Below are 6,995 nucleotides of genomic sequence, written 5' to 3' on the forward strand. Positions count from 1 at the left end.
AGACATATGTCTGGATTAGTCACAGGATTTAGATAGTGTTAACCTGATACTGTTCATTATAAAGTTACTCATCATCCTTTCACTTTATTTTGTAAAATTTTTTAGCATCCATAAATTATGCATTATTGCCTAGATTCATTGTTTCATTAGAGGTTGCACAACGATGGTTTTCTAATTTTATCGTTCTTTCTGTGCTTATGAACTAAAGTTGTTCTAAAACTTAAGGAAAAACCTTACCCTCATCACTCATTTGGTTACCCTGAAATATTTGGTATAAGCTGGTCAAAACATGTTTGATTTGCTTCCCCATTCTTTTTTTTTTTTTTAAGTTTTATTTATTTATTTGACAGAGAGAGAGAGAGAGAGACAAATCACAAGTAGGCAGAGAGAGAGGGGGAAGCGGGCTCTCCGCTGAGCAAAGAACCCGATGTGGGACTCGATCCCAGGACCCTGAGACCATGACCTGAGCTGAAGGCAGAGGCTTAACCCACTGAGCCAGTGGTGCCCTGCTTCCCCATTCTTTATCAATTTTCAGAATAGGGACTTGGTCTTAGCAATCTCCAGTGGTGATCAGTAAATTGTTTATTTGTTTCTTTTTATTATTATTAAGTCATTTTTATATTTTTGATGCATTTCAACCCGTGGATGTCATGGATATTTTTGATGCTCAGAAATGCTTCAAGTTGGCTCTTGTCTCTTTTGATGTGATGCTTTCATTCTTTCAGTAAATGGGATTTGAATCTTGATTTAATTAACTTTAGTGCCCGTGTTCCGCCCACTATTATTGCGTGCTTTCTTCAAGGAAGCTCTCAAGGAAGTCTTGAAGGTGCAGTTCAGGGGCACATTTGTTGGAATAGGGGTTTGATTCCAGGAGTGTCAACATTTGTCTGAACATAGTTCCAACAGTAGATTAGTAGCCTTTGTGGTACAAAGGCTAAGGTGGTGCAGTATTAGGACAACCAAAGGAAATTAGTCCAGAAACATAGCACAAAAGGCCTTGCCAGCTGGGTTGAGGAATTTGGTGTTTTTAATTCTTAGGTGATGGGTCATGAGACTGTAAGTTCATGACATTTTGTTTCTCACATGAGATTGATAAATTAAAAAAAAAAGATTTATTTATTTTAGAGTGAGTGTGTCTAAATGGGGTGGGGGGAGGCAATTTGAGAAAGGGAGAAAATCACAGACTCCTTGCTGAGTATGGGGCCCAACACAGGGCTTGACCTGATGACCCCAATATCATGATCTAAGTTGAAATCGAGGGTCAGACAGATGCTCAACTGATTGAGCCACCCAGGTGCCCAGATAGAAAATTATATTTGAAAGAAGGCCCTCTTGACTACTGTTTTCATTGGAGTTTGCAGAGAACTCAGCGAAAGCAGCCAATATTATTTAATAAAATCTGGAATCACCTGTTGAGTGGTTGTTAACGGAATTTCTTAGAAACCTCTAATCTTAAATCTTTCATTTTTCATATGTGATACACTTTTGTTGAATTTGAGTAGAGTGTGTGTGTGTAATGGATCTAATGATAACCGACAGTGTTTTAAAATAATTTTGTTTCTGGTGGCTTAATCTTTAATTAGCCATTTGTTATATTATTGGCTATATTGAAATCCAAAGACTAATTATGGATTGGTGGTCTTTAACATATTTTATTATAAGATTTGGCTAATTTTCTGTTTCACCACGTTTTACTTAATAATTTTTAGGGCCCCATGGTTATGAATGTGCTTCAATTTCATAATGCCTCCTGCTATGGCAGACATCCTTGACATCTGGGCAGTGGATTCACAGTTAGCATCTGATGGCTCCATACCTGTGGATTTCCTTTTGCCCACTGGGATTTATATTCAGCTGGAGGTTCCTCGGGAAGCTACCATTTCCTATATTAAACAGGTATGTTAATAAGTGGAATTTTTATAAATGTAGCTTACTTACTATATCACTTAGGGGAAGATGTTATTCTATTATAGAAAATGTTATTCTATTATAGAATTTCTATAATCCTATTATAGAAATATCATTCTATTATATGAAAATCAGGGGATATGATACTTTTAAGAAAAAGTATTTATGATAAACCTTTTTAAAGTTCTTGACTTTAAATAATTAAATGTAAATCATATGGTCAGTTTGAGGGAAAATTAACATTTAGGATTTTGATACATGCTTTGTCTTTTGTAGATGTGTAAAAGGTAATTCTCACTCTCACTTTTAATCTATATGTAATACCTGAATTAAGAAAAATTAGGTTAGTTTGAAATGTTCATTCAGGTTGTTTAAAGGAATTTGACATTGTCAAAGAAAGTTTTGAGTTAAAATCTTTTTAAGTACTATCTTTGAACTTGTCATACTTTTTTGTATGCGATTTTTGGTTGGTTGTCTCTTCCCCTTTTCTTTCCTCTTCTTCCCTCCATACCCTCATTACTCTTCATGATGATTGTGGGGAAGAAAAAGTTTTCCCCTAGTAGTGAATAGCATGCCCTCCTTTGGAAGCAAGTTCTTTTTTTTTTTTAAAAAAGGTTTAATTTAAATTCAGGCTAGTTAATATACAGTGTGGTGTAAGTTTTAGGTGTACAATATAGTGATTCAACAGTTGCAAACAATACCCTGTGCTCATCACTACAAGTATACTCTGTACTCTTTAATCCCTATCACCTATTTCACCCATTCCCCCAACCATACCTCCCTTCTGTAACCATCAGTTTGGAAGCACCTTCTTCTATTTATTTATTTATTTAGGTTTAAAGATTTTATTTACTTATTTGACAGACAGAGATCACAATTAGGCAGAGAGGCGGGCAGAGAGAGAGGAGGAAGCAGGCTCCCCACCAAGCAGAGAGCCGGATGTGTGGCACGATCCAAGGACCCTGAGATCATGACCTGAGCCGAAGGCAGAGGCTTTAACCCACTGAGCCACCCAGGCGCCCCGCAACTTCTTTTATATAACTAATCTTGCTTGTTTTCACGTTAATTGATGAGTGGTATTGATTTGTGAGTACAATGAAATGTAAATGAAATTATTTTCCTAAACTTTCTCTTTAATGTTTTCCAAATAGCTGAACCCAATATGAAAATCAGGGGATATGATACTTTTAAGAAAAAGTATTTATGATAAACCTTTTTAAAGTTCTTGACTTTGGATAGCCTCTTAACTCTTTACCAAGCTTCTTCATCTGGGAGACATGAGAATTCTAAAACTGCATCATCCCTGAAGTAGAAAACAAAAACACCCCAAAATTATTTTAGGTATCCCAAGATTCAGAGGTATTAACCTGGTGTACAGGTTCAGTACTTATCATTATAGTCATCAGTGACAAGTATGGATGTCTGTGGCTGCACCTGAAGCTGGATTAAGCATTCATGCACTCCATTCTTTTAATTGTAAAACATACATAACGTGAAGTTTACCATAAGAATAATTTTTAGGTGCATAATTCTGTATTAAATACATTCACAGTATTGCCCAACCATCAGCCTTATATAGAAACACAAACACTGTTTTCATTAAATAAAAAACGTTCTTCTCCAAGTCTCTGGTAATCCCTATTCTAGTTTCTGTCTCTAGGAATTTGTCTATTCCAGCTACCTCATAAAAGTGGAATCAAACAGTAGTTGTCCTTTTGTGTCTGACTTATCTTACCTACCATAGTATTTTCAAAGATCATCCATATTGTAATTTAAGTCCAAATTTCATTCTTTTTTAAGACTTAGTAAAATTCCACTGTTTGGAATTTTATGCCACATTTTGTTTTTCTGTTCATCTGTTGATGGATATTTTGATTGTATCAGTCTTTTGGCTATTGTGGACATTGGTGTACAGTTATCTGTTTGAGTCCCTGCTTTCAGTTTTTGGGGGTATATGTCTGGAAATGGAATTTTTATATCTTTTGGTAACTCTGTTTTAACTCTTTAAAGAACTGCCAGACTGTTTTCCACAGTTGCGTTATCCTTTTTCTTTCCCACCAGCAATACTCAAGAGTTCTAGTTTCTCCACATCCTGGCCAACACTGGTTATTTTCTGTTTTTGTCGTTTGTTTTTTATAATAACTATTTTTATAGCTGTGAAATGGTATCTTATTGCAGTTTTTAGTTGTATTTCCCTGATCACTAATGATGTCGAGCATCTTTTCATGTTCTTAATGGCCATTTGTAGAATTTTCTATTTAGGACCATTGTACATTTTGTAATTCAATTGTTTGCTTCTTATTGTTGAGTCATAGGAGTTCTTCATATATCCTGGATATTAATCTCTTATCAGATACATAATTTGCAAATATTTTCTCCCATTCTTTGGGTTGCCTTTTTATTTGCAGTACTGTCCTTTGATGTATAAAATTTTTAAAATTTTTATGAAATCCAGTTTACCTATTCTTTCTTTCTTTTTTTTTTTTTTTTAAAGATTTTATTTATTTATTTGACAGAGAGAAATCACAAGTAGGCAGAGAGGCAGGCAGAGAGAGAGGAGGAAGCAGGCTCCCTGCCAAGCAGAGAGTCCGATGCGGGGCTTGATCCCAAGACCCTGGAATCATGACCTGAGCCGAGGGCAGAGGCTTAACCCACTGAGCCACCCAGGCACCCCACCTATTCTTTCTTTTGTCGCCCAGCAGCACTGCTTTCTCCTGAATATAGCTGAATCTGAAGATTAGCTATGATTTTTACTAGGGTCTTTTTTTTTTTTTTTTTTAAAGATTTTATTTATTTGTCAGAGAGAGAGAGAGGGAGCGAGAGCAAGCACAGGCAGACAGAATGGCAGGCAGAGGCAGAGGGAGAAGCAGGCTTCCTGCTGAGAAGGAGCCGGACATGGGACTTGATCCCAGGACTCTGGGATTATGACCCGAGCCGAAGGCAGCTGCTTAACCAACTGAGCCACCCAGGCATCCCTTACTAGGGTCTATTATTCTCAGTTCTTGGTTTTTATACTGGCTGCAATTACAAATTTGTAATCCACCTTGCCATTTGTATGGTGACCTTCTTTTATATGATTTCATTCAGGAAGCTTGGGGGAAAATGACAAGAGATTGATTCTGCTTCTTCTGACAGGGCACTGTTAATTAATGATGATAATCCTGGTCAATAGAAAAGAATCCAGGAAAAATAATATTTTGTAAGGGAGGATGGTGCATACTTTGAATTTTCTGTTTTTTTGTTTTGTTTTGTTTCTCATTAAACTTTTGTTTTAATGGGTCTCAAAATTCTGTGACAGATTTTTGGTCAAGTTGTTTCTATTAAAAAGTACTGATTTTAAAAACTAATAACTTAAAACTGCCACACACACAAAAAAAAACAAATGGTCCACAAAACATTCTCCTTTCCTTCTGAAGGTTTTATGATGCATTGTTATCATTAACCAGTCTTTTACTATTAAACTTAAATGGCCAATTGACACAAACAGTTCTGAGACCGTTCTTCCACCACTGATTAAGACTGGGGTGGCAGGTATTGGGGATAATATTCATTTAGCCTTCTGAGCTTTCTGGGCAGACTTGGTGACCTTGCCAGCTCCAGCTGCCTTCTTGTCCACTGCTTTGATGACACCCACAGCAACCATCTGTCTCATGTCACGAACAGCAAAACGGCCCAGAGGAGGATCGTCAGAGAAGCTCTCAACACACATAGGCTTGCCAGGAACCATATCAACAATGGTAGCGTCACCAGATTTCAAGAACTTGGGACCATCTTCCAGCTTTTTTTCCAGAACGACGATCTATCTTCTCCTTCAGCTCAGCAAACTTGCAAGCAATGTGAGCTGTGTGACAATCCAGCACAGGTGCATATCCAGCACTAATTTGGCCTGGATGGTTCAGGATAATCACCTGAGCTGTGAAGCCAGCTGCTTCCATTGGTGGGTCATTTTTGCTGTCACCAGCCACATTGCCATGACGAACATCTTTGACAGATACGTTCTTGACATTGAAGCCCACATTGTCCCCAGGAAGAGCCTCACTCAAAGCTTCATGGTGCATTTCAACAGACTTGACTTCAGTTGTAACATTGACTGGAGCAAAAGTGACCACCATGCCAGGCTTAAGAACACCAGTCTCCACTCGGCCCACAGGGACAGTACCAATACCACCAATTTTGTAGATGTCCTGGAGAGGCAGATGCAAGGGCTTGTCAGTTGGACGAGTTGGTGGCAGAATGCAATCCAGAGCTTCAAGCAGTGTGGTTCCACTGGCATTCCCATCTTTACGGGTGACTTTCCATCCCTTGAACCAACGCATATTAGCACTTTGCTCCAGCATGTTGTCACTATTCCAACCAGAAATTGGCACAAATGCTACTGTGTCGGGGTTGTAGCCAATTTTCTTAATGTAGGTGCTGACTTCCTTAACGATTTCCTCGTATCTCTTCTGGCTGTAGGGTGCCTCAGTGGAATCCATTTTGTTAACACCAACAATTAGTTGTTTTACACCCACTGTGTAAGCCTGAAGGGCATGCTCACGGGTCTGCCTGTTCTTGGAGATACCTGCTTCAAATTCATCAACACCAGCAGCAACAATCAGGACATTACAGTCAGCCTGGGATGTGCCTGTAATCATGTTTTTGATAAAGTCTCTGTGTCCTGGAGCATCAATGATGGTCACATAATACTTGCTGGTCTTGAATTTCCACAGGGAGATATCAATGGTGATACCATGTTCACGTTCAGCTTTCAGTTTATCCAAGACCCAGGCGTACTTGAAGGAGCCTTTTCCCATCTCAGCAGCCTCCTTCTCGAATTTTTCGATAGTTCTTTTGTCGATCCCACCACATTTGTAGATCAGATGACCAGTAGTGGTAGACTTGCCCGAATCTACGTGTCCAATGACAACAATGTTGATATGAGTCTTTTCCTTCCCCATTCTGGTTTAGGTTGAGCGGTGGTTTTCACGACACCTGTGTTCTGGTGGCAGACCTGTTGCGAAAAAGCTTGTTTTTTTTTTCTAATTAGAAGTTACTTATGTTCATAAGAATGGTAAATATGAGGGCGCATTGGTGGCTCAGTCGTTAAG

The 6,995-nt window shown here is 38.4% G+C and overlaps 1 pseudogene; it reads right to left on the reverse strand.

Annotated features, from left to right (window-relative positions):
* Positions 1-5,427: 5,427 nt before the first annotated feature.
* LOC132008594 (elongation factor 1-alpha 1-like) lies at positions 5,428-6,887 on the reverse strand (annotated as a pseudogene).
* Positions 6,888-6,995: the final 108 nt, after the last annotated feature.

This window comes from Mustela nigripes, unplaced genomic scaffold, assembly GCF_022355385.1.
Source record: "Mustela nigripes isolate SB6536 unplaced genomic scaffold, MUSNIG.SB6536 HiC_scaffold_442, whole genome shotgun sequence".
Taxonomy (NCBI): domain Eukaryota; kingdom Metazoa; phylum Chordata; class Mammalia; order Carnivora; family Mustelidae; genus Mustela; species Mustela nigripes.